At 43.6% G+C, this 23434-nt stretch overlaps 13 non-coding genes across 13 annotated transcripts; all 13 read right to left on the reverse strand.

The window, feature by feature from the left end:
• Positions 1-835: 835 nt before the first annotated feature.
• trnai-uau (transfer RNA isoleucine (anticodon UAU)) lies at positions 836-931 on the reverse strand. The gene is made up of 2 exons: positions 894-931; positions 836-871 (listed from the first exon to the last, which is right to left on the reverse strand). It is a non-coding gene; the product is annotated as a tRNA-Ile (tRNA).
• A 1431-nt stretch (positions 932-2362) lies between these two features.
• Positions 2363-2458, reverse strand: trnai-uau (transfer RNA isoleucine (anticodon UAU)). Its single transcript has 2 exons — positions 2421-2458; positions 2363-2398 (listed from the first exon to the last, which is right to left on the reverse strand). It is a non-coding gene; the product is annotated as a tRNA-Ile (tRNA).
• A 1431-nt stretch (positions 2459-3889) lies between these two features.
• trnai-uau (transfer RNA isoleucine (anticodon UAU)) lies at positions 3890-3985 on the reverse strand. The gene is made up of 2 exons: positions 3948-3985; positions 3890-3925 (listed from the first exon to the last, which is right to left on the reverse strand). It is a non-coding gene; the product is annotated as a tRNA-Ile (tRNA).
• A 1431-nt stretch (positions 3986-5416) lies between these two features.
• Positions 5417-5512, reverse strand: trnai-uau (transfer RNA isoleucine (anticodon UAU)). The gene is made up of 2 exons: positions 5475-5512; positions 5417-5452 (listed from the first exon to the last, which is right to left on the reverse strand). It is a non-coding gene; the product is annotated as a tRNA-Ile (tRNA).
• Positions 5513-6943: 1431 nt separating this feature from the next.
• Positions 6944-7039, reverse strand: trnai-uau (transfer RNA isoleucine (anticodon UAU)). Its single transcript has 2 exons — positions 7002-7039; positions 6944-6979 (listed from the first exon to the last, which is right to left on the reverse strand). It is a non-coding gene; the product is annotated as a tRNA-Ile (tRNA).
• Positions 7040-8470: 1431 nt separating this feature from the next.
• trnai-uau (transfer RNA isoleucine (anticodon UAU)) lies at positions 8471-8566 on the reverse strand. Its single transcript has 2 exons — positions 8529-8566; positions 8471-8506 (listed from the first exon to the last, which is right to left on the reverse strand). It is a non-coding gene; the product is annotated as a tRNA-Ile (tRNA).
• A 1431-nt stretch (positions 8567-9997) lies between these two features.
• trnai-uau (transfer RNA isoleucine (anticodon UAU)) lies at positions 9998-10093 on the reverse strand. Its single transcript has 2 exons — positions 10056-10093; positions 9998-10033 (listed from the first exon to the last, which is right to left on the reverse strand). It is a non-coding gene; the product is annotated as a tRNA-Ile (tRNA).
• Positions 10094-11524: 1431 nt separating this feature from the next.
• trnai-uau (transfer RNA isoleucine (anticodon UAU)) lies at positions 11525-11620 on the reverse strand. Its single transcript has 2 exons — positions 11583-11620; positions 11525-11560 (listed from the first exon to the last, which is right to left on the reverse strand). It is a non-coding gene; the product is annotated as a tRNA-Ile (tRNA).
• A 1296-nt stretch (positions 11621-12916) lies between these two features.
• trnai-uau (transfer RNA isoleucine (anticodon UAU)) lies at positions 12917-13012 on the reverse strand. Its single transcript has 2 exons — positions 12975-13012; positions 12917-12952 (listed from the first exon to the last, which is right to left on the reverse strand). It is a non-coding gene; the product is annotated as a tRNA-Ile (tRNA).
• Positions 13013-14444: 1432 nt separating this feature from the next.
• Positions 14445-14540, reverse strand: trnai-uau (transfer RNA isoleucine (anticodon UAU)). The gene is made up of 2 exons: positions 14503-14540; positions 14445-14480 (listed from the first exon to the last, which is right to left on the reverse strand). It is a non-coding gene; the product is annotated as a tRNA-Ile (tRNA).
• Positions 14541-15970: 1430 nt separating this feature from the next.
• Positions 15971-16066, reverse strand: trnai-uau (transfer RNA isoleucine (anticodon UAU)). Its single transcript has 2 exons — positions 16029-16066; positions 15971-16006 (listed from the first exon to the last, which is right to left on the reverse strand). It is a non-coding gene; the product is annotated as a tRNA-Ile (tRNA).
• Positions 16067-20551: 4485 nt separating this feature from the next.
• trnai-uau (transfer RNA isoleucine (anticodon UAU)) lies at positions 20552-20647 on the reverse strand. The gene is made up of 2 exons: positions 20610-20647; positions 20552-20587 (listed from the first exon to the last, which is right to left on the reverse strand). It is a non-coding gene; the product is annotated as a tRNA-Ile (tRNA).
• A 1431-nt stretch (positions 20648-22078) lies between these two features.
• On the reverse strand, positions 22079-22174 carry trnaf-gaa (transfer RNA phenylalanine (anticodon GAA)). The gene is made up of 2 exons: positions 22137-22174; positions 22079-22114 (listed from the first exon to the last, which is right to left on the reverse strand). It is a non-coding gene; the product is annotated as a tRNA-Phe (tRNA).
• Between the last annotated feature and the right edge of the window lie 1260 nt (positions 22175-23434).

Below are 23434 nucleotides of genomic sequence, written 5' to 3' on the forward strand. Positions count from 1 at the left end.
ACCCTCGGTTCCTCAGGAGGGAATTTAACAGTGAGAGAAAGCCACTTGCGGTGGTTGGGGAACAATTTCGAATTTCTTTGACTTCACGTGTGAAGAAGATTATTGAACACTTAAGATTAAGAATGAAAAAAGCTGAGAGTTTTGAAAAGTTATACCCCGGTGAGTCACCCCAGCGGCCACTTGCGGTGGTTGGGGAACAATTTCGAATTTCTTTGACTTCACGTGTGAAGAAGATTATTGAACACCTAAGATTGAGTATGAAAACATCTGAGAGTTTTGAAAAGTTCGATCCGCGTGAGTCTGAAGTGAACCACATCACGGAGACGCAATTCCTACTTTACCCTGGTGCCTTAAAGGTTTGATCACATTCAGATGATGCTAGGTCCATTTCGTACACTCTGATCTCCGCCCAAGAAACCCACAAACAAGGTTCCGTCTTATTTGCATTTTGATCCTCTTCTTCTCAGCAGATCTTTATTTTAATCAGACAAATGTTCCAAGCAAAGCCGAATATAACATTCACACGGTTCAATGAGATCAATCTAATTCCTTTTTGATTACGACATCAACCTGTGTGAGTTTGTAGCCAGTTGAATAAAGAAATACCAACTAAACAGGGCTTGCCGGCAATTTAAATCAAGCAGACCGCTGATTGGAAGCATTTTTGAGCTGAACAAGGTTACCGATTGACGTTCCTGCCCAGATATGTCTTGACGTTTCAAATATTCCCAGGATACGTTGTTTGACTGCCGAGACCTTTCTCAGGAAATGACATTTGCCAAACCAGAGAAACTGGAATTTTCCAAGAGACTCTTTGGTCACGAGTAGATAAAACTGCTCCAGGTGAGGTTCGAACTCACAACCTCGGCATCACGCACGCAGAAACACTGACATATAAGTACCGCGCGCTGACCGATTGCGCCACTGGAGCCGCGCCGTCGCGGGCCTCCCAATATCGCGAGTTATACCTCAGCGATTGAGAAATTGGCTGTGATGTAAGATTTTCCGGTTGTATTCACATCTGGTTCCTCACTTATTTGAGGAATTGGCTTCATTACACAGTGCTAAACTGGATTGATAATGAAAAATGCATTTTCAACATTTTCCTCGATTGTTCTCTGAGCCATTGAGGTCTTTAGTCAGTAGAAACCTTATAATCTCATTCTCGGTTAGCCTCAATTACTGATCTTATCTTCGGCACCAAGTTCCAGAAGTTGATCTTGCTCTGAGTTTTGGCATCACAGACAAATAGAAACACACCCTTCGGTCCAATCGGTCCATGCCGAGCAGATATCCTAATCTAACCTCGTCTGTATGCCAGCATTTGTCCTATACCCCTCTCAAGCCTTCCGATGTGAATGTGTTCAGAAAAGATTTACATGGATGTTGCCAGGTTTAAAGGACTTGAGCTAAAGGCCGCGGGTGAACAGTCTTGGGCTGTTTTCCCTGGATCATCGGAGGCTGAGTGGTGACCTTCAAACAACGTGTCTACGTGTACCTCAAATTTCAAAGAATTATGTGCCTGCAACCCTCGGTTCCTCAGGAGGGAATTTAACAGTGAGAGAAAGCCACTTGCGGTGGTTGGGGAACAATTTCGAATTTCTTTGACTTCACGTGTGAAGAAGATTATTGAACACTTAAGATTAAGAATGAAAAAAGCTGAGAGTTTTGAAAAGTTATACCCCGGTGAGTCACCCCAGCGGCCACTTGCGGTGGTTGGGGAACAATTTCGAATTTCTTTGACTTCACGTGTGAAGAAGATTATTGAACACCTAAGATTGAGTATGAAAACATCTGAGAGTTTTGAAAAGTTCGATCCGCGTGAGTCTGAAGTGAACCACATCCCGGAGACGCAATTCCTACTTTACCCTGGTGCCATAAAGGTTTGATCACATTCAGATGATGATAGGTCCATTTCGTACACTCTGATCTCCGCCCAAGAAACCCACAAACAAGGTTCCGTCTTATTTGCATTTTGATCCTCTTCTTCTCAGCAGATCTTTATTTTAATCAGACAAATGTTCCAAGCAAAGCCGAATATAACATTCACACGGTTCAATGAGATCAATCTAATTCCTTTTTGATTACTACATCGACCTGTGTGAGTTTGTAGCCAGTTGAATAAAGAAATACCAACTAAACAGGGCTTGCCGGCAATTTAAATCAAGCAGACCGCTGATTGGAAGCATTTTTGAGCTGAACAAGGTTACCGATTGACGTTCCTGCCCAGATATGTCTTGACGTTTCAAATATTCCCAGGATACGTTGTTTGACTGCCGAGACCTTTCTCAGGAAATGACATTTGCCAAACCAGAGAAACTGGAATTTTCCAAGAGACTCTTTGGTCACGAGTAGGTAAAACTGCTCCCGGTGACGCTCGAACTCACAACCTCGGCATTACGCACGCAGAAACACTGACATATAAGTACCGCGCGCTGACCGATTGCGCCACTGGAGCCGCGCCGTCGCGAGCCTCCCAATATCGCGAGTTATACCTCAGCGATTGAGAAATTGGCTGTGATGTAAGATTTTCCGGTTGTATTCACATCTGGTTCCTCACTTATTTGAGGAATTGGCTTCATTACACAGTGCTAAACTGGATTGATAAGGAAAAATGCATTTTCAACATTTTCCTCGATTGTTCTCTGAGCCATTGAGGTCTTTAGTCAGTAGAAACCTTATAATCTCATTCTCGGTTAGCCTCAATTACTGATCTTATCTTCGGCACCAAGTTCCAGAAGTTGATCTTGCTCTGAGTTTTGGCATCACAGACAAATAGAAACACACCCTTCGGTCCAATCGGTCCATGCCGAGCAGATATCCTAATCTAACCTCGTCTGTATGCCAGCATTTGTCCTATATCCCTCTCAAGCCTTCCGATGTGAATGTGTTCAGAAAAGATTTACATGGATGTTGCCAGGTTTAAAGGACTTGAGCTAAAGGCCGCGGGTGAACAGTCTTGGGCTGTTTTCCCTGGATCATGGGAGGCTGAGTGGTGACCTTCAAACAACGTGTCTACGTGTACCTCAAATTTCAAAGAATTATGTGCCTGCAACCCTCGGTTCCTCAGGAGGGAATTTAACAGTGAGAGAAAGCCACTTGCGGTGGTTGGGGAACAATTTCGAATTTCTTTGACTTCACGTGTGAAGAAGATTATTGAACACTTAAGATTAAGAATGAAAAAAGCTGAGAGTTTTGAAAAGTTATACCCCGGTGAGTCACCCCAGCGGCCACTTGCGGTGGTTGGGGAACAATTTCGAATTTCTTTGACTTCACGTGTGAAGAAGATTATTGAACACCTAAGATTGAGTATGAAAACATCTGAGAGTTTTGAAAAGTTCGATCCGCGTGAGTCTGAAGTGAACCACATCACGGAGACGCAATTCCTACTTTACCCTGGTGCCTTAAAGGTTTGATCACATTCAGATGAGGCTCGGTCCATTTCGTACACTCTGATCTCCGCCCAAGAAACCCACAAACAAGGTTCCGTCTTATTTGCATTTTGATCCTCTTCTTCTCAGCAGATCTTTATTTTAATCAGACAAATGTTCCAAGCAAAGCCGAATATAACATTCACACGGTTCAATGAGATCAATCTAATTCCTTTTTGATTACTACATCGACCTGTGTGAGTTTGTAGCCAGTTGAATAAAGAAATACCAACTAAACAGGGCTTGCCGGCAATTTAAATCAAGCAGACCGCTGATTGGAAGCATTTTTGAGCTGAACAAGGTTACCGATTGACGTTCCTGCCCAGATATGTCTTGACGTTTCAAATATTCCCAGGATACGTTGTTTGACTGCCGAGACCTTTCTCAGGAAATGACATTTGCCAAACCAGAGAAACTGGAATTTTCCAAGAGACTCTTTGGTCACAAGTAGATAAAACTGCTCCAGGTGAGGCTCGAACTCACAACCTCGGCATTACGCACGCAGAAACACTGACATATAAGTACCGCGCGCTGACCGATTGCGCCACGGGAGCCGCGCCGCCGCGGGCCTCCCAATATCGCGAGTTATACCTCAGCGATTGAGAAATTGGCTGTGATGTCAGATTTTCCGGTTGTATTCACATCTGGTTCCTCACTTATTTGAGGAATTGGCTTCATTACACAGTGCTAAACTGGATTGATAAGGAAAAATGCATTTTCAACATTTTCCTCGATTGTTCTCTGAGCCATTGAGGTCTTTAGTCAGTAGAAACCTTATAATCTCATTCTCGGTTAGCCTCAATTACTGATCTTATCTTCGGCACCAAGTTCCAGAAGTTGATCTTGCTCTGAGTTTTGGCATCACAGACAAATAGAAACACACCCTTCGCTCCAATCGGTCCATGCCGAGCAGATATCCTAATCTAACCTCGTCTGTATGCCAGCATTTGTCCTATATCCCTCTCAAGCCTTCCGATGTGAATGTGTTCAGAAAAGATTTACATGGATGTTGCCAGGTTTAAAGGACTTGAGCTAAAGGCCGCGGGTGAACAGTCTTGGGCTGTTTTCCCTGGATCATCGGAGGCTGAGTGGTGACCTTCAAACAACGTGTCTACGTGTACCTCAAATTTCAAAGAATTATGTGCCTGCAACCCTCGGTTCCTCAGGAGGGAATTTAACAGTGAGAGAAAGCCACTTGCGGTGGTTGGGGAACAATTTCGAATTTCTTTGACTTCACGTGTGAAGAAGATTATTGAACACTTAAGATTAAGAATGAAAAAAGCTGAGAGTTTTGAAAAGTTATACCCCGGTGAGTCACCCCAGCGGCCACTTGCGGTGGTTGGGGAACAATTTCGAATTTCTTTGACTTCACGTGTGAAGAAGATTATTGAACACCTAAGATTGAGTATGAAAACATCTGAGAGTTTTGAAAAGTTCGATCCGCGTGAGTCTGAAGTGAACCACATCCCGGAGACGCAATTCCTACTTTACCCTGGTGCCTTAAAGGTTTGATCACATTCAGATGATGCTCGGTCCATTTCGTACACTCTGATCTCCGCCCAAGAAACCCACAAACAAGGTTCCGTCTTATTTGCATTTTGATCCTCTTCTTCTCAGCAGATCTTTATTTTAATCAGACAAATGTTCCAAGCAAAGCCGAATATAACATTCACACGGTTCAATGAGATCAATCTAATTCCTTTTTGATTACTACATCGACCTGTGTGAGTTTGTAGCCAGTTGAATAAAGAAATACCAACTAAACAGGGCTTGCCGGCAATTTAAATCAAGCAGACCGCTGATTGGAAGCATTTTTGAGCTGAACAAGGTTACCGATTGACGTTCCTGCACAGATATGTCTTGACGTTTCAAATATTCCCAGGATACGTTGTTTGACTGCCGAGACCTTTCTCAGGAAATGACATTTGCCAAACCAGAGAAACTGGAATTTTCCAAGAGACTCTTTGGTCACGAGTAGGTAAAACTGCTCCCGGTGACGCTCGAACTCACAACCTCGGCATTACGCACGCAGAAACACTGACATATAAGTACCGCGCGCTGACCGATTGCGCCACTGGAGCCGCGCCGTCGCGAGCCTCCCAATATCGCGAGTTATACCTCAGCGATTGAGAAATTGGCTGTGATGTAAGATTTTCCGGTTGTATTCACATCTGGTTCCTCACTTATTTGAGGAATTGGCTTCATTACACAGTGCTAAACTGGATTGATAAGGAAAAATGCATTTTCAACATTTTCCTCGATTGTTCTCTGAGCCATTGAGGTCTTTAGTCAGTAGAAACCTTATAATCTCATTCTCGGTTAGCCTCAATTACTGATCTTATCTTCGGCACCAAGTTCCAGAAGTTGATCTTGCTCTGAGTTTTGGCATCACAGACAAATAGAAACACACCCTTCGGTCCAATCGGTCCATGCCGAGCAGATATCCTAATCTAACCTCGTCTGTATGCCAGCATTTGTCCTATATCCCTCTCAAGCCTTCCGATGTGAATGTGTTCAGAAAAGATTTACATGGATGTTGCCAGGTTTAAAGGACTTGAGCTAAAGGCCGCGGGTGAACAGTCTTGGGCTGTTTTCCCTGGATCATGGGAGGCTGAGTGGTGACCTTCAAACAACGTGTCTACGTGTACCTCAAATTTCAAAGAATTATGTGCCTGCAACCCTCGGTTCCTCAGGAGGGAATTTAACAGTGAGAGAAAGCCACTTGCGGTGGTTGGGGAACAATTTCGAATTTCTTTGACTTCACGTGTGAAGAAGATTATTGAACACTTAAGATTAAGAATGAAAAAAGCTGAGAGTTTTGAAAAGTTATACCCCGGTGAGTCACCCCAGCGGCCACTTGCGGTGGTTGGGGAACAATTTCGAATTTCTTTGACTTCACGTGTGAAGAAGATTATTGAACACCTAAGATTAAGTATGAAAACATCTGAGAGTTTTGAAAAGTTCGATCCGCGTGAGTCTGAAGTGAACCACATCCCGGAGACGCAATTCCTACTTTACCCTGGTGCCTTAAAGGTTTGATCACATTCAGATGAGGCTCGGTCCATTTCGTACACTCTGATCTCCGCCCAAGAAACCCACAAACAAGGTTCCGTCTTATTTGCATTTTGATCCTCTTCTTCTCAGCAGATCTTTATTTTAATCAGACAAATGTTCCAAGCAAAGCCGAATATAACATTCACACGGTTCAATGAGATCAATCTAATTCCTTTTTGATTACTACATCGACCTGTGTGAGTTTGTAGCCAGTTGAATAAAGAAATACCAACTAAACAGGGCTTGCCGGCAATTTAAATCAAGCAGACCGCTGATTGGAAGCATTTTTGAGCTGAACAAGGTTACCGATTGACGTTCCTGCCCAGATATGTCTTGACGTTTCAAATATTCCCAGGATACGTTGTTTGACTGCCGAGACCTTTCTCAGGAAATGACATTTGCCAAACCAGAGAAACTGGAATTTTCCAAGAGACTCTTTGGTCACGAGTAGATAAAACTGCTCCAGGTGAGGCTCGAACTCACAACCTCGGCATTACGCACGCAGAAACACTGACATATAAGTACCGCGCGCTGACCGATTGCGCCACGGGAGCCGCGCCGTCGCGGGTCTTCCAATATCGCGAGTTATACCTCAGCGATTGAGAAATTGGCTGTGATGTAAGATTTTCCGGTTGTATTCACATCTGGTTCCTCACTTATTTGAGGAATTGGCTTCATTACACAGTGCTAAACTGGATTGATAAGGAAAAATGCATTTTCAACATTTTCCTCGATTGTTCTCTGAGCCATTGAGGTCTTTAGTCAGTAGAAACCTTATAATCTCATTCTCGGTTAGCCTCAATTACTGATCTTATCTTCGGCACCAAGTTCCAGAAGTTGATCTTGCTCTGAGTTTTGGCATCACAGACAAATAGAAACACACCCTTCGGTCCAATCGGTCCATGCCGAGCAGATATCCTAATCTAACCTCGTCTGTATGCCAGCATTTGTCCTATATCCCTCTCAAGCCTTCCGATGTGAATGTGTTCAGAAAAGATTTACATGGATGTTGCCAGGTTTAAAGGACTTGAGCTAAAGGCCGCGGGTGAACAGTCTTGGGCTGTTTTCCCTGGATCATGGGAGGCTGAGTGGTGACCTTCAAACAACGTGTCTACGTGTACCTCAAATTTCAAAGAATTATGTGCCTGCAACCCTCGGTTCCTCAGGAGGGAATTTAACAGTGAGAGAAAGCCACTTGCGGTGGTTGGGGAACAATTTCGAATTTCTTTGACTTCACGTGTGAAGAAGATTATTGAACACTTAAGATTAAGAATGAAAAAAGCTGAGAGTTTTGAAAAGTTATACCCCGGTGAGTCACCCCAGCGGCCACTTGCGGTGGTTGGGGAACAATTTCGAATTTCTTTGACTTCACGTGTGAAGAAGATTTTTGAACACCTAAGATTGAGTATGAAAACATCTGAGAGTTTTGAAAAGTTCGATCCGCGTGAGTCTGAAGTGAACCACATCCCGGAGACGCAATTCCTACTTTACCCTGGTGCCTTAAAGGTTTGATCACATTCAGATGATGCTAGGTCCATTTCGTACACTCTGATCTCCGCCCAAGAAACCCACAAACAAGGTTCCGTCTTATTTGCATTTTGATCCTCTTCTTCTCAGCAGATCTTTATTTTAATCAGACAAATGTTCCAAGCAAAGCCGAATATAACATTCACACGGTTCAATGAGATCAATCTAATTCCTTTTTGATTACTACATCGACCTGTGTGAGTTTGTAGCCAGTTGAATAAAGAAATACCAACTAAACAGGGCTTGCCGGCAATTTAAATCAAGCAGACCGCTGATTGGAAGCATTTTTGAGCTGAACAAGGTTACCGATTGACGTTCCTGCCCAGATATGTCTTGACGTTTCAAATATTCCCAGGATACGTTGTTTGACTGCCGAGACCTTTCTCAGGAAATGACATTTGCCAAACCAGAGAAACTGGAATTTTCCAAGAGACTCTTTGGTCACGAGTAGATAAAACTGCTCCAGGTGAGGCTCGAACTCACAACCTCGGCATTACGCACGCAGAAACACTGACATATAAGTACCGCGCGCTGACCGATTGCGCCACGGGAGCCGCGCCGTCGCGGGTCTTCCAATATCGCGAGTTATACCTCAGCGATTGAGAAATTGGCTGTGATGTAAGATTTTCCGGTTGTATTCACATCTGGTTCCTCACTTATTTGAGGAATTGGCTTCATTACACAGTGCTAAACTGGATTGATAATGAAAAATGCATTTTCAACATTTTCCTCGATTGTTCTCTGAGCCATTGAGGTCTTTAGTCAGTAGAAACCTTATAATCTCATTCTCGGTTAGCCTCAATTACTGATCTTATCTTCGGCACCAAGTTCCAGAAGTTGATCTTGCTCTGAGTTTTGGCATCACAGACAAATAGAAACACACCCTTCGGTCCAATCGGTCCATGCCGAGCAGATATCCTCATCTAACCTCGTCTGTATGCCAGCATTTGTGCTATATCCCTCTCAAGCCTTCCGATGTGAATGTGTTCAGAAAAGATTTACATGGATGTTGCCAGGTTTAAAGGACTTGAGCTAAAGGCCGCGGGTGAACAGTCTTGGGCTGTTTTCCCTGGATCATCGGAGGCTGAGTGGTGACCTTCAAACAACGTGTCTACGTGTACCTCAAATTTCAAAGAATTATGTGCCTGCAACCCTCGGTTCCTCAGGAGGGAATTTAACAGTGAGAGAAAGCCACTTGCGGTGGTTGGGGAACAATTTCGAATTTCTTTGACTTCACGTGTGAAGAAGATTATTGAACACTTAAGATTAAGAATGAAAAAAGCTGAGAGTTTTGAAAAGTTATACCCCGGTGAGTCACCCCAGCGGCCACTTGCGGTGGTTGGGGAACAATTTCGAATTTCTTTGACTTCACGTGTGAAGAAGATTTTTGAACACCTAAGATTGAGTATGAAAACATCTGAGAGTTTTGAAAAGTTCGATCCGCGTGAGTCTGAAGTGAACCACATCCCGGAGACGCAATTCCTACTTTACCCTGGTGCCTTAAAGGTTTGATCACATTCAGATGATGCTAGGTCCATTTCGTACACTCTGATCTCCGCCCAAGAAACCCACAAACAAGGTTCCGTCTTATTTGCATTTTGATCCTCTTCTTCTCAGCAGATCTTTATTTTAATCAGACAAATGTTCCAAGCAAAGCCGAATATAACATTCACACGGTTCAATGAGATCAATCTAATTCCTTTTTGATTACTACATCGACCTGTGTGAGTTTGTAGCCAGTTGAATAAAGAAATACCAACTAAACAGGGCTTGCCGGCAATTTAAATCAAGCAGACCGCTGATTGGAAGCATTTTTGAGCTGAACAAGGTTACCGATTGACGTTCCTGCCCAGATATGTCTTGACGTTTCAAATATTCCCAGGATACGTTGTTTGACTGCCGAGACCTTTCTCAGGAAATGACATTTGCCAAACCAGAGAAACTGGAATTTTCCAAGAGACTCTTTGGTCACGAGTAGATAAAACTGCTCCAGGTGAGGCTCGAACTCACAACCTCGGCATTACGCACGCAGAAACACTGACATATAAGTACCGCGCGCTGACCGATTGCGCCACGGGAGCCGCGCCTTCGCGGGTCTCCCAATATCGCGAGTTATACCTCAGCGATTGAGAAATTGGCTGTGATGTAAGATTTTCCGGTTGTATTCACATCTGGTTCCTCACTTATTTGAGGAATTGGCTTCATTACACAGTGCTAAACTGGATTGATAATGAAAAATGCATTTTCAACATTTTCCTCGATTGTTCTCTGAGCCATTGAGGTCTTTAGTCAGTAGAAACCTTATAATCTCATTCTCGGTTAGCCTCAATTACTGATCTTATCTTCGGCACCAAGTTCCAGAAGTTGATCTTGCTCTGAGTTTTGGCATCACAGACAAATAGAAACACACCCTTCGGTCCAATCGGTCCATGCCGAGCAGATATCCTAATCTAACCTCGTCTGTATGCCAGCATTTGTCCTATATCCCTCTCAAGCCTTCCGATGTGAATGTGTTCAGAAAAGATTTACATGGATGTTGCCAGGTTTAAAGGACTTGAGCTAAAGGCCACGGGTGAACAGTCTTGGGCTGTTTTCCCTGGATCATCGGAGGCTGAGTGGTGACCTTCAAACAACGTGTCTACGTGTACCTCAAATTTCAAAGAATTATGTGCCTGCAACCCTCGGTTCCTCAGGAGGGAATTTAACAGTGAGAGAAAGCCACTTGCGGTGGTTGGGGAACAATTTCGAATTTCTTTGACTTCACGTGTGAAGAAGATTATTGAACACTTAAGATTAAGAATGAAAAAAGCTGAGAGTTTTGAAAAGTTATACCCCGGTGAGTCACCCCAGCGGCCACTTGCGGTGGTTGGGGAACAATTTCGAATTTCTTTGACTTCACGTGTGAAGAAGATTATTGAACACCTAAGATTGAGTATGAAAACATCTGAGAGTTTTGAAAAGTTCGATCCGCGTGAGTCTGAAGTGAACCACATCCCGGAGACGCAATTCCTACTTTACCCTGGTGCCTTAAAGGTTTGATCACATTCAGATGATGCTAGGTCCATTTCGTACACTCTGATCTCCGCCCAAGAAACCCACAAACAAGGTTCCGTCTTATTTGCATTTTGATCCTCTTCTTCTCAGCAGATCTTTATTTTAATCAGACAAATGTTCCAAGCAAAGCCGAATATAACATTCACACGGTTCAATGAGATCAATCTAATTCCTTTTTGATTACTACATCGACCTGTGTGAGTTTGCAGCCAGTTGAATAAAGAAATACCAACTAAACAGGGCTTGCCGGCAATTTAAATCAAGCAGACCGCTGATTGGAAGCATTTTTGAGCTGAACAAGGTTACCGATTGACGTTCCTGCCCAGATATGTCTTGACGTTTCAAATATTCCCAGGATACGTTGTTTGACGGCCGAGACCTTTCTCAGGAAATGACATTTGCCAAACCAGAGAAACTGGAATTTTGCAAGAGACTCTTTGGTCACGAGTAGATAAAACCGCTCCAGGTGAGGCTCGAACTCACAACCTCGGCATTACGCACGCAGAAACATTGACATATAAGTACCGCGCGCTGACCGATTGCACCACCGGAGCCGCACCGTCGCGGGCCTCCCAATATCGCGAGTTATACCTCAGCGATTGAGAAATTGGCTGTGATGGAAGATTTTCCGGTTGTATTCACATCTGGTTCCTCACTTATTTGAGGAATTGGCTTCATTACACAGTGCTAAACTGGATTGATAATGAAAAATGCATTTTCAACATTTTCCTCGATTGTTCTCTGAGCCATTGAGGTCTTTAGTCAGTAGAAACCTTATAATCTCATTCTCGGTTAGCCTCAATTACTGATCTTATCTTCGGCACCAAGTTCCAGAAGTTGATCTTGCTCTGAGTTTTGGCATCACAGACAAATAGAAACACACCCTTCGGTCCAATCGGTCCATGCCGAGCAGATATCCTAATCTAACCTCGTCTGTATGCCAGCATTTGTCCTATATCCCTCTCAAGCCTTCCGATGTGAATGTGTTCAGAAAAGATTTACATGGATGTTGCCAGGTTTAAAGGACTTGAGCTAAAGGCCGCGGGTGAACAGTCTTGGGCTGTTTTCCCTGGATCATCGGAGGCTGAGTGGTGACCTTCAAACAACGTGTCTACGTGTACCTCAAATTTCAAAGAATTATGTGCCTGCAACCCTCGGTTCCTCAGGAGGGAATTTAACAGTGAGAGACAGCCACTTGCGGTGGTTGGGGAACAATTTCGAATTTCTTTGACTTCACGTGTGAAGAAGATTATTGAACACTTAAGATTAAGAATGAAAAAAGCTGAGAGTTTTGAAAAGTTCGATCCGCGTGAGTCTGAAGTGAACCACATCCCGGAGACGCAATTCCTACTTTACCCTGGTGCCTTAAAGGTTTGATCACATTCAGATGATGCTCGGTCCATTTCGTACACTCTGCTCTCCGCCCAAGAAACCCACAAACAAGGTTCCGTCTTATTTTCATTTTGATCCTCTTCTTCTCAGCAGATCTTTATTTTAATCAGACAAATGTTCCAAGCAAAGCCGAATATAACATTCACACGGTTCAATGAGATCAATCTAATTCCTTTTTGATTACTACATCGACCTGTGTGAGTTTGTAGCCAGTTGAATAAAGAAATACCAACTAAACAGGGCTTGCCGGCAATTTAAATCAAGCAGACCGCTGATTGGAAGCATTTTTGAGCTGAACAAGGTTACCGATTGACGTTCCTGCCCAGATATGTCTCGACGTTTCAAATATTCCCAGGATACGTTGTTTGACTGCCGAGACCTTTCTCAGGAAATGACATTTGCCAAACCAGAGAAACTGGAATTTTCCAAGAGACTCTTTGGTCACGAGAAGATAAAACTGCTCCAGGTGAGGTTCGAACTCACAACCTCGGCATCACGCACGCAGAAACACTAACATATAAGTACCGCTCGCTGACCGATTGCGCCACTGGAGCCGCGCCGTCGCGGGCCTCCCGCGATAGCGAGTTATACTTCAGCGATTGAGAAATTGGCTGTGATGTAAGATTTTCCGGTTGTATTCACATCTGGTTCCTCACTTATTTGAGGAATTGGCTTCATTACACAGTGCTAAACTGGATTGATAATGAAAAATGCATTTTCAACATTTTCCTCGATTGTTCTCTGAGCCATTGAGGTCTTTAGTCAGTAGAAACCTTATAATCTCATTCTCGGTTAGCCTCAATTACTGATCTTATCTTCGGCACCAAGTTCCAGAAGTTGATCTTGCTCTGAGTTTTGGCATCACAGACAAATAGAAACACACCCTTCGCTCCAATCGGTCCATGCCGAGCAGATATCCTAATCTAACCTCGTCTGTATGCCAGCATTTGTCCTATATCCCTCTCAAGCCTTCCGATGTGAATGTGTTCAGAAAAGATTTACATGGATGTTGCCAGGTTTAAAGGACTTGAGCTAAAGGCCGCGGGTGAACAGTCTTGGGCTGTTTTCCCTGGATCATCGGAGGCTGAGTGGTGACCTTCAAACAACGTGTCTACGTGTACCTCAAATTTCAAAGAATTATGTGCCTGCAACCCTCGGTTCCTCAGGAGGGAATTTAACAGTGAGAGAAAGCCACTTGCGGTGGTTGGGGAACAATTTCGAATTTCTTTGACTTCACGTGTGAAGAAGATTATTGAACACTTAAGATTAAGAATGAAAAAAGCTGAGAGTTTTGAAAAGTTATAACCCCGGTGAGTCACCCCAGCGGCCACTTGCGGTGGTTGGGGAACAATTTCGAATTTCTTTGACTTCACGTGTGAAGAAGATTATTGAACACCTAAGATTGAGTATGAAAACATCTGAGAGTTTTGAAAAGTTCGATCCGCGTGAGTCTGAAGTGAACCACATCCCGGAGACGCAATTCCTACTTTACCCTGGTGCCTTAAAGGTTTGATCACATTCAGATGATGCTAGGTCCATTTCGTACACTCTGATCTCCGCCCAAGAAACCCACAAACAAGGTTCCGTCTTATTTGCATTTTGATCCTCTTCTTCTCAGCAGATCTTTATTTTAATCAGACAAATGTTCCAAGCAAAGCCGAATATAACATTCACACGGTTCAATGAGATCAATCTAATTCCTTTTTGATTACGACATCGACCTGTGTGAGTTTGTAGCCAGTTGAATAAAGAAATACCAACTAAACAGGGCTTGCCGGCAATTTAAATCAAAAAAACCGCTGATTGGAAGCATTTTTGAGCTGAACAAGGTTACCGATTGACGTTCCTGCCCAGATATGTCTTGACGTTTCAAATATTCCCAGGATACGTTGTTTGACTGCCGAGACCTTTCTCAGGAAATGACATTTGCCAAACCAGAGAAACTGGAATTTTCCAAGAGACTCTTTGGTCACGAGTAGATAAAACTGCTCCAGGTGAGGCTCGAACTAATAACCTCGGCATTACGCACGCAGAAACACTGACATATAAGTACCGCGCGCTGACCGATTGCGCCACTGGAGCCGCGCCGTCGCGGGCCTCCCAATATCGCGAGTTATACCTCAGCGATTGAGAAATTGGCTGTGATGTAAGATTTTCCGGTTGTATTCACATCTGGTTCCTCACTTATTTGAGGAATTGGCTTCATTACACAGTGCTAAACTGGATTGATAATGAAAAATGCATTTTCAACATTTTCCTCGATTGTTCTCTGAGCCATTGAGGTCTTTAGTCAGTAGAAACCTTATAATCTCATTCTCGGTTAGCCTCAATTACTGATCTTATCTTCGGCACCAAGTTCCAGAAGTTGATCTTGCTCTGAGTTTTGGCATCACAGACAAATAGAAACACACCCTTCGCTCCAATCGGTCCATGCCGAGCAGATATCCTAATCTAACCTCGTCTGTATACCAGCATTTGTCCTATATCCCTCTCAAGCCTTCCGATGTGAATGTGTTCAGAAAAGATTTACATGGATGTTGCCAGGTTTAAAGGACTTGAGCTAAAGGCCGCGGGTGAACAGTCTTGGGCTGTTTTCCCTGGATCATCGGAGGCTGAGTGGTGACCTTCAAACAACGTGTCTACGTGTACCTCAAATTTCAAAGAATTATGTGCCTGCAACCCTCGGTTCCTCAGGAGGGAATTTAACAGTGAGAGAAAGCCACTTGCGGTGGTTGGGGAACAATTTCGAATTTCTTGACTTCACGTGTGAAGAAGATTATTGAACACTTAAGATTAAGAATGAAAAAAGCTGAGAGTTTTGAAAAGTTATACCCCGGTGAGTCACCCCAGCGGCCACTTGCGGTGGTTGGGGAACAATTTCGAATTTCTTTGACTTCACGTGTGAAGAAGATTATTGAACACCTAAGATTGAGTATGAAAACATCTGAGAGTTTTGAAAAGTTCGATCCGCGTGAGTCTGAAGTGAACCACATCCCGGAGACGCAATTCCTACTTTACCCTGGTGCCTTAAAGGTTTGATCACATTCAGATGATGCTAGGTCCATTTCGTACACTCTGATCTCCGCCCAAGAAACCCACAAACAAGGTTCCGTCTTATTTGCATTTTGATCCTCTTCTTCTCAGCAGATCTTTATTTTAATCAGACAAATGTTCCAAGCAAAGCCGAATATAACATTCACACGGTTCAATGAGATCAATCTAATTCCTTTTTGATTACTACATCGACCTGTGTGAGTTTGTAGCCAGTTGAATAAAGAAATACCAACTAAACAGGGCTTGCCGGCAATTTAAATCAAGCAGACCGCTGATTGGAAGCATTTTTGAGCTGAACAAGGTTACCGATTGACGTTCCTGCCCAGATATGTCTTGACGTTTCAAATATTCCCAGGATACGTTGTTTGACTGCCGAGACATTTCTCAGGAAATGACATTTGCCAAACCAGAGAAACTGGAATTTTCCAAGAGACTCTTTGGTCACGAGTAGATAAAACTGCTCCAGGTGAGGCTCGAACTCACAACCTCGGCATTACGCACGCAGAAACACTGACATATAAGTACCGCGCGCTGACCGATTGCGCCACGGGAGCCGCGCCGTCGCGGGCCTCCCAATATCGCGAGTTATACCTCAGCGATTGAGAAATTGGCTGTGATGTAAGATTTTCCGGTTGTATTCACATCTGGTTCCTCACTTATTTGAGGAATTGGCTTCATTACACAGTGCTAAACTGGATTGATAATGAAAAATGCATTTTCAACATTTTCCTCGATTGTTCTCTGAGCCATTGAGGTCTTTAGTCAGTAGAAACCTTATAATCTCATTCTCGGTTAGCCTCAATTACTGATCTTATCTTCGGCACCAAGTTCCAGAAGTTGATCTTGCTCTGAGTTTTGGCATCACAGACAAATAGAAACACACCCTTCGCTCCAATCGGTCCATGCCGAGCAGATATCCTAATCTAACCTCGTCTGTATGCCAGCATTTGTCCTATATCCCTCTCAAGCCTTCCGATGTGAATGTGTTCAGAAAAGATTTACATGGATGTTGCCAGGTTTAAAGGACTTGAGCTAAAGGCCGCGGGTGAACAGTCTTGGGCTGTTTTCCCTGGATCATCGGAGGCTGAGTGGTGACCTTCAAACAACGTGTCTACGTGTACCTCAAATTTCAAAGAATTATGTGCCTGCAACCCTCGGTTCCTCAGGAGGGAATTTAACAGTGAGAGAAAGCCACTTGCGGTGGTTGGGGAACAATTTCGAATTTCTTTGACTTCACGTGTGAAGAAGATTATTGAACACTTAAGATTAAGAATGAAAAAAGCTGAGAGTTTTGAAAAGTTATACCCCGGTGAGTCACCCCAGCGGCCACTTGCGGTGGTTGGGGAACAATTTCGAATTTCTTTGACTTCACGTGTGAAGAAGATTATTGAACACCTAAGATTGAGTATGAAAACATCTGAGAGTTTTGAAAAGTTCGATCCGCGTGAGTCTGAAGTGAACCACATCCCGGAGACGCAATTCCTACTTTACCCTGGTGCCTTAAAGGTTTGATCACATTCAGATGATGCTAGGTCCATTTCGTACACTCTGATCTCCGCCCAAGAAACCCACAAACAAGGTTCCGTCTTATTTGCATTTTGATCCTCTTCTTCTCAGCAGATCTTTATTTTAATCAGACAAATGTTCCAAGCAAAGCCGAATATAACATTCACACGGTTCAATGAGATCAATCTAATTCCTTTTTGATTACGACATCGACCTGTGTGAGTTTGTAGCCAGTTGAATAACGAAATACCAACTAAACAGGGCTTGCCGGCAATTTAAATCAAGCAGACCGCTGATTGGAAGCATTTTTGAGCTGAACAAGGTTACCGATTGACGTTCCTGCCCAGATATGTCTTGACGTTTCAAATATTCCCAGGATACGTTGTTTGACTGCCGAGACCTTTCTCAGGAAATGACATTTGCCAAACCAGAGAAACTGGAATTTTCCAAGAGACTCTTTGGTCACGAGTAGATAAAACTGCTCCAGGTGAGGCTCTAACTAATAACCTCGGCATTACGCACGCAGAAACACTGACATATAAGTACCGCGCGCTGACCGATTGCGCCACTGGAGCCGCGCCGTCGCGGGCCTCCCAATATCGCGAGTTATACCTCAGCGATTGAGAAATTGGCTGTGATGTAAGATTTTCCGGTTGTATTCACATCTGGTTCCTCACTTATTTGAGGAATTGGCTTCATTACACAGTGCTAAACTGGATTGATAATGAAAAATGCATTTTCAACATTTTCCTCGATTGTTCTCTGAGCCATTGAGGTCTTTAGTCAGTAGAAACCTTATAATCTCATTCTCGGTTAGCCTCAATTACTGATCTTATCTTCGGCACCAAGTTCCAGAAGTTGATCTTGCTCTGAGTTTTGGCATCACAGACAAATAGAAACACACCCTTCGCTCCAATCGGTCCATGCCGAGCAGATATCCTAATCTAACCTCGTCTGTATGCCAGCATTTGTCCTATACCCCTCTCAAGCCTTCCGATGTGAATGTGTTCAGAAAAGATTTACATGGATGTTGCCAGGTTTAAAGGACTTGAGCTAAAGGCCGCGGGTGAACAGTCTTGGGCTGTTTTCCCTGGATCATCGGAGGCTGAGTGGTGACCTTCAAACAACGTGTCTACGTGTACCTCAAATTTCAAAGAATTATGTGCCTGCAACCCTCGGTTCCTCAGGAGGGAATTTAACAGTGAGAGAAAGCCACTTGCGGTGGTTGGGGAACAATTTCGAATTTCTTTGACTTCACGTGTGAAGAAGATTATTGAACACTTAAGATTAAGAATGAAAAAAGCTGAGAGTTTTGAAAAGTTATACCCCGGTGAGTCACCCCAGCGGCCACTTGCGGTGGTTGGGGAACAATTTCGAATTTCTTTGACTTCACGTGTGAAGAAGATTATTGAACACCTAAGATTGAGTATGAAAACATCTGAGAGTTTTGAAAAGTTCGATCCGCGTGAGTCTGAAGTGAACCACATCACGGAGACGCAATTCCTACTTTACCCTGGTGCCTTAAAGGTTTGATCACATTCAGATGATGCTAGGTCCATTTCGTACACTCTGATCTCCGCCCAAGAAACCCACAAACAAGGTTCCGTCTTATTTGCATTTTGATCCTCTTCTTCTCAGCAGATCTTTATTTTAATCAGACAAATGTTCCAAGCAAAGCCGAATATAACATTCACACGGTTCAATGAGATCAATCTAATTCCTTTTTGATTACGACATCGACCTGTGTGAGTTTGTAGCCAGTTGAATAAAGAAATACCAACTAAACAGGGCTTGCCGGCAATTTAAATCAAGCAGACCGCTGATTGGAAGCATTTTTGAGCTGAACAAGGTTACCGATTGACGTTCCTGCCCAGATATGTCTTGACGTTTCAAATATTCCCAGGATACGTTGTTTGACTGCCGAGACCTTTCTCAGGAAATGACATTTGCCAAACCAGAGAAACTGGAATTTTCCAAGAGACTCTTTGGTCACGAGTAGATAAAACTGCTCCAGGTGAGGCTCTAACTAATAACCTCGGCATTACGCACGCAGAAACACTGACATATAAGTACCGCGCGCTGACCGATTGCGCCACTGGAGCCGCGCCGTCGCGGGCCTCCCAATATCGCGAGTTATACCTCAGCGATTGAGAAATTGGCTGTGATGTAAGATTTTCCGGTTGTATTCACATCTGGTTCCTCACTTATTTGAGGAATTGGCTTCATTACACAGTGCTAAACTGGATTGATAATGAAAAATGCATTTTCAACATTTTCCTCGATTGTTCTCTGAGCCATTGAGGTCTTTAGTCAGTAGAAACCTTATAATCTCATTCTCGGTTAGCCTCAATTACTGATCTTATCTTCGGCACCAAGTTCCAGAAGTTGATCTTGCTCTGAGTTTTGGCATCACAGACAAATAGAAACACACCCTTCGCTCCAATCGGTCCATGCCGAGCAGATATCCTAATCTAACCTCGTCTGTATGCCAGCATTTGTCCTATACCCCTCTCAAGCCTTCCGATGTGAATGTGTTCAGAAAAGATTTACATGGATGTTGCCAGGTTTAAAGGACTTGAGCTAAAGGCCGCGGGTGAACAGTCTTGGGCTGTTTTCCCTGGATCATCGGAGGCTGAGTGGTGACCTTCAAACAACGTGTCTACGTGTACCTCAAATTTCAAAGAATTATGTGCCTGCAACCCTCGGTTCCTCAGGAGGGAATTTAACAGTGAGAGAAAGCCACTTGCGGTGGTTGGGGAACAATTTCGAATTTCTTTGACTTCACGTGTGAAGAAGATTATTGAACACTTAAGATTAAGAATGAAAAAAGCTGAGAGTTTTGAAAAGTTATACCCCGGTGAGTCACCCCAGCGGCCACTTGCGGTGGTTGGGGAACAATTTCGAATTTCTTTGACTTCACGTGTGAAGAAGATTATTGAACACCTAAGATTGAGTATGAAAACATCTGAGAGTTTTGAAAAGTTCGATCCGCGTGAGTCTGAAGTGAACCACATCACGGAGACGCAATTCCTACTTTACCCTGGTGCCTTAAAGGTTTGATCACATTCAGATGATGCTAGGTCCATTTCGTACACTCTGATCTCCGCCCAAGAAACCCACAAACAAGGTTCCGTCTTATTTGCATTTTGATCCTCTTCTTCTCAGCAGATCTTTATTTTAATCAGACAAATGTTCCAAGCAAAGCCGAATATAACATTCACACGGTTCAATGAGATCAATCTAATTCCTTTTTGATTACGACATCAACCTGTGTGAGTTTGTAGCCAGTTGAATAAAGAAATACCAACTAAACAGGGCTTGCCGGCAATTTAAATCAAGCAGACCGCTGATTGGAAGCATTTTTGAGCTGAACAAGGTTACCGATTGACGTTCCTGCCCAGATATGTCTTGACGTTTCAAATATTCCCAGGATACGTTGTTTGACTGCCGAGACCTTTCTCAGGAAATGACATTTGCCAAACCAGAGAAACTGGAATTTTCCAAGAGACTCTTTGGTCACGAGTAGATAAAACTGCTCCAGGTGAGGTTCGAACTCACAACCTCGGCATCACGCACGCAGAAACACTGACATATAAGTACCGCGCGCTGACCGATTGCGCCACTGGAGCCGCGCCGTCGCGGGCCTCCCAATATCGCGAGTTATACCTCAGCGATTGAGAAATTGGCTGTGATGTAAGATTTTCCGGTTGTATTCACATCTGGTTCCTCACTTATTTGAGGAATTGGCTTCATTACACAGTGCTAAACTGGATTGATAATGAAAAATGCATTTTCAACATTTTCCTCGATTGTTCTCTGAGCCATTGAGGTCTTTAGTCAGTAGAAACCTTATAATCTCATTCTCGGTTAGCCTCAATTACTGATCTTATCTTCGGCACCAAGTTCCAGAAGTTGATCTTGCTCTGAGTTTTGGCATCACAGACAAATAGAAACACACCCTTCGCTCCAATCGGTCCATGCCGAGCAGATATCCTAATCTAACCTCGTCTGTATGCCAGCATTTGTCCTATACCCCTCTCAAGCCTTCCGATGTGAATGTGTTCAGAAAAGATTTACATGGATGTTGCCAGGTTTAAAGGACTTGAGCTAAAGGCCGCGGGTGAACAGTCTTGGGCTGTTTTCCCTGGATCATCGGAGGCTGAGTGGTGACCTTCAAACAACGTGTCTACGTGTACCTCAAATTTCAAAGAATTATGTGCCTGCAACCCTCGGTTCCTCAGGAGGGAATTTAACAGTGAGAGAAAGCCACTTGCGGTGGTTGGGGAACAATTTCGAATTTCTTTGACTTCACGTGTGAAGAAGATTATTGAACACTTAAGATTAAGAATGAAAAAAGCTGAGAGTTTTGAAAAGTTATACCCCGGTGAGTCACCCCAGCGGCCACTTGCGGTGGTTGGGGAACAATTTCGAATTTCTTTGACTTCACGTGTGAAGAAGATTATTGAACACCTAAGATTGAGTATGAAAACATCTGAGAGTTTTGAAAAGTTCGATCCGCGTGAGTCTGAAGTGAACCACATCACGGAGACGCAATTCCTACTTTACCCTGGTGCCTTAAAGGTTTGATCACATTCAGATGATGCTAGGTCCATTTCGTACACTCTGATCTCCGCCCAAGAAACCCACAAACAAGGTTCCGTCTTATTTGCATTTTGATCCTCTTCTTCTCAGCAGATCTTTATTTTAATCAGACAAATGTTCCAAGCAAAGCCGAATATAACATTCACACGGTTCAATGAGATCAATCTAATTCCTTTTTGATTACGACATCAACCTGTGTGAGTTTGTAGCCAGTTGAATAAAGAAATACCAACTAAACAGGGCTTGCCGGCAATTTAAATCAAGCAGACCGCTGATTGGAAGCATTTTTGAGCTGAACAAGGTTACCGATTGACGTTCCTGCCCAGATATGTCTTGACGTTTCAAATATTCCCAGGATACGTTGTTTGACTGCCGAGACCTTTCTCAGGAAATGACATTTGCCAAACCAGAGAAACTGGAATTTTCCAAGAGACTCTTTGGTCACGAGTAGATAAAACTGCTCCAGGTGAGGTTCGAACTCACAACCTCGGCATCACGCACGCAGAAACACTGACATTTCAGTACCGCGCGCTGACCGATTGCGCCACTGGAGCCGCGCCGTCGCGAGCCTCCCAATATCGCGAGTTATACCTCAGCGATTGAGAAATTGGCTGTGATGTAAGATTTTCCGGTTGTATTCACATCTGGTTCCTCACTTATTTGAGGAATTGGCTTCATTACACAGTGCTAAACTGGATTGATAATGAAAAATGCATTTTCAACATTTTCCTCGATTGTTCTCTGAGCCATTGAGGTCTTTAGTCAGTAGAAACCTTATAATCTCATTCTCGGTTAGCCTCAATTACTGATCTTATCTTCGGCACCAAGTTCCAGAAGTTGATCTTGCTCTGAGTTTTGGCATCACAGACAAATAGAAACACACCCTTCGGTCCAATCGGTCCATGCCGAGCAGATATCCTAATCTAACCTCGTCTGTATGCCAGCATTTGTCCTATACCCCTCTCAAGCCTTCCGATGTGAATGTGTTCAGAAAAGATTTACATGGATGTTGCCAGGTTTAAAGGACTTGAGCTAAAGGCCGCGGGTGAACAGTCTTGGGCTGTTTTCCCTGGATCATCGGAGGCTGAGTGGTGACCTTCAAACAACGTGTCTACGTGTACCTCAAATTTCAAAGAATTATGTGCCTGCAACCCTCGGTTCCTCAGGAGGGAATTTAACAGTGAGAGAAAGCCACTTGCGGTGGTTGGGGAACAATTTCGAATTTCTTTGACTTCACGTGTGAAGAAGATTATTGAACACTTAAGATTAAGAATGAAAAAAGCTGAGAGTTTTGAAAAGTTATACCCCGGTGAGTCACCCCAGCGGCCACTTGCGGTGGTTGGGGAACAATTTCGAATTTCTTTGACTTCACGTGTGAAGAAGATTATTGAACACCTAAGATTGAGTATGAAAACATCTGAGAGTTTTGAAAAGTTCGATCCGCGTGAGTCTGAAGTGAACCACATCCCGGAGACGCAATTCCTACTTTACCCTGGTGCCATAAAGGTTTGATCACATTCAGATGATGATAGGTCCATTTCGTACACTCTGATCTCCACCCAAGAAACCCACAAACAAGGTTCCGTCTTATTTGCATTTTGATCCTCTTCTTCTCAGCAGATCTTTATTTTAATCAGACAAATGTTCCAAGCAAAGCCGAATATAACATTCACACGGTTCAATGAGATCAATCTAATTCCTTTTTGATTACTACATCGACCTGTGTGAGTTTGTAGCCAGTTGAATAAAGAAATACCAACTAAACAGGGCTTGCCGGCAATTTAAATCAAGCAGACCGCTGATTGGAAGCATTT

The sequence above is a fragment of the Chiloscyllium punctatum genome, chromosome 49 (genome assembly GCF_047496795.1).
Source record: "Chiloscyllium punctatum isolate Juve2018m chromosome 49, sChiPun1.3, whole genome shotgun sequence".
Classification (NCBI taxonomy): domain Eukaryota; kingdom Metazoa; phylum Chordata; class Chondrichthyes; order Orectolobiformes; family Hemiscylliidae; genus Chiloscyllium; species Chiloscyllium punctatum.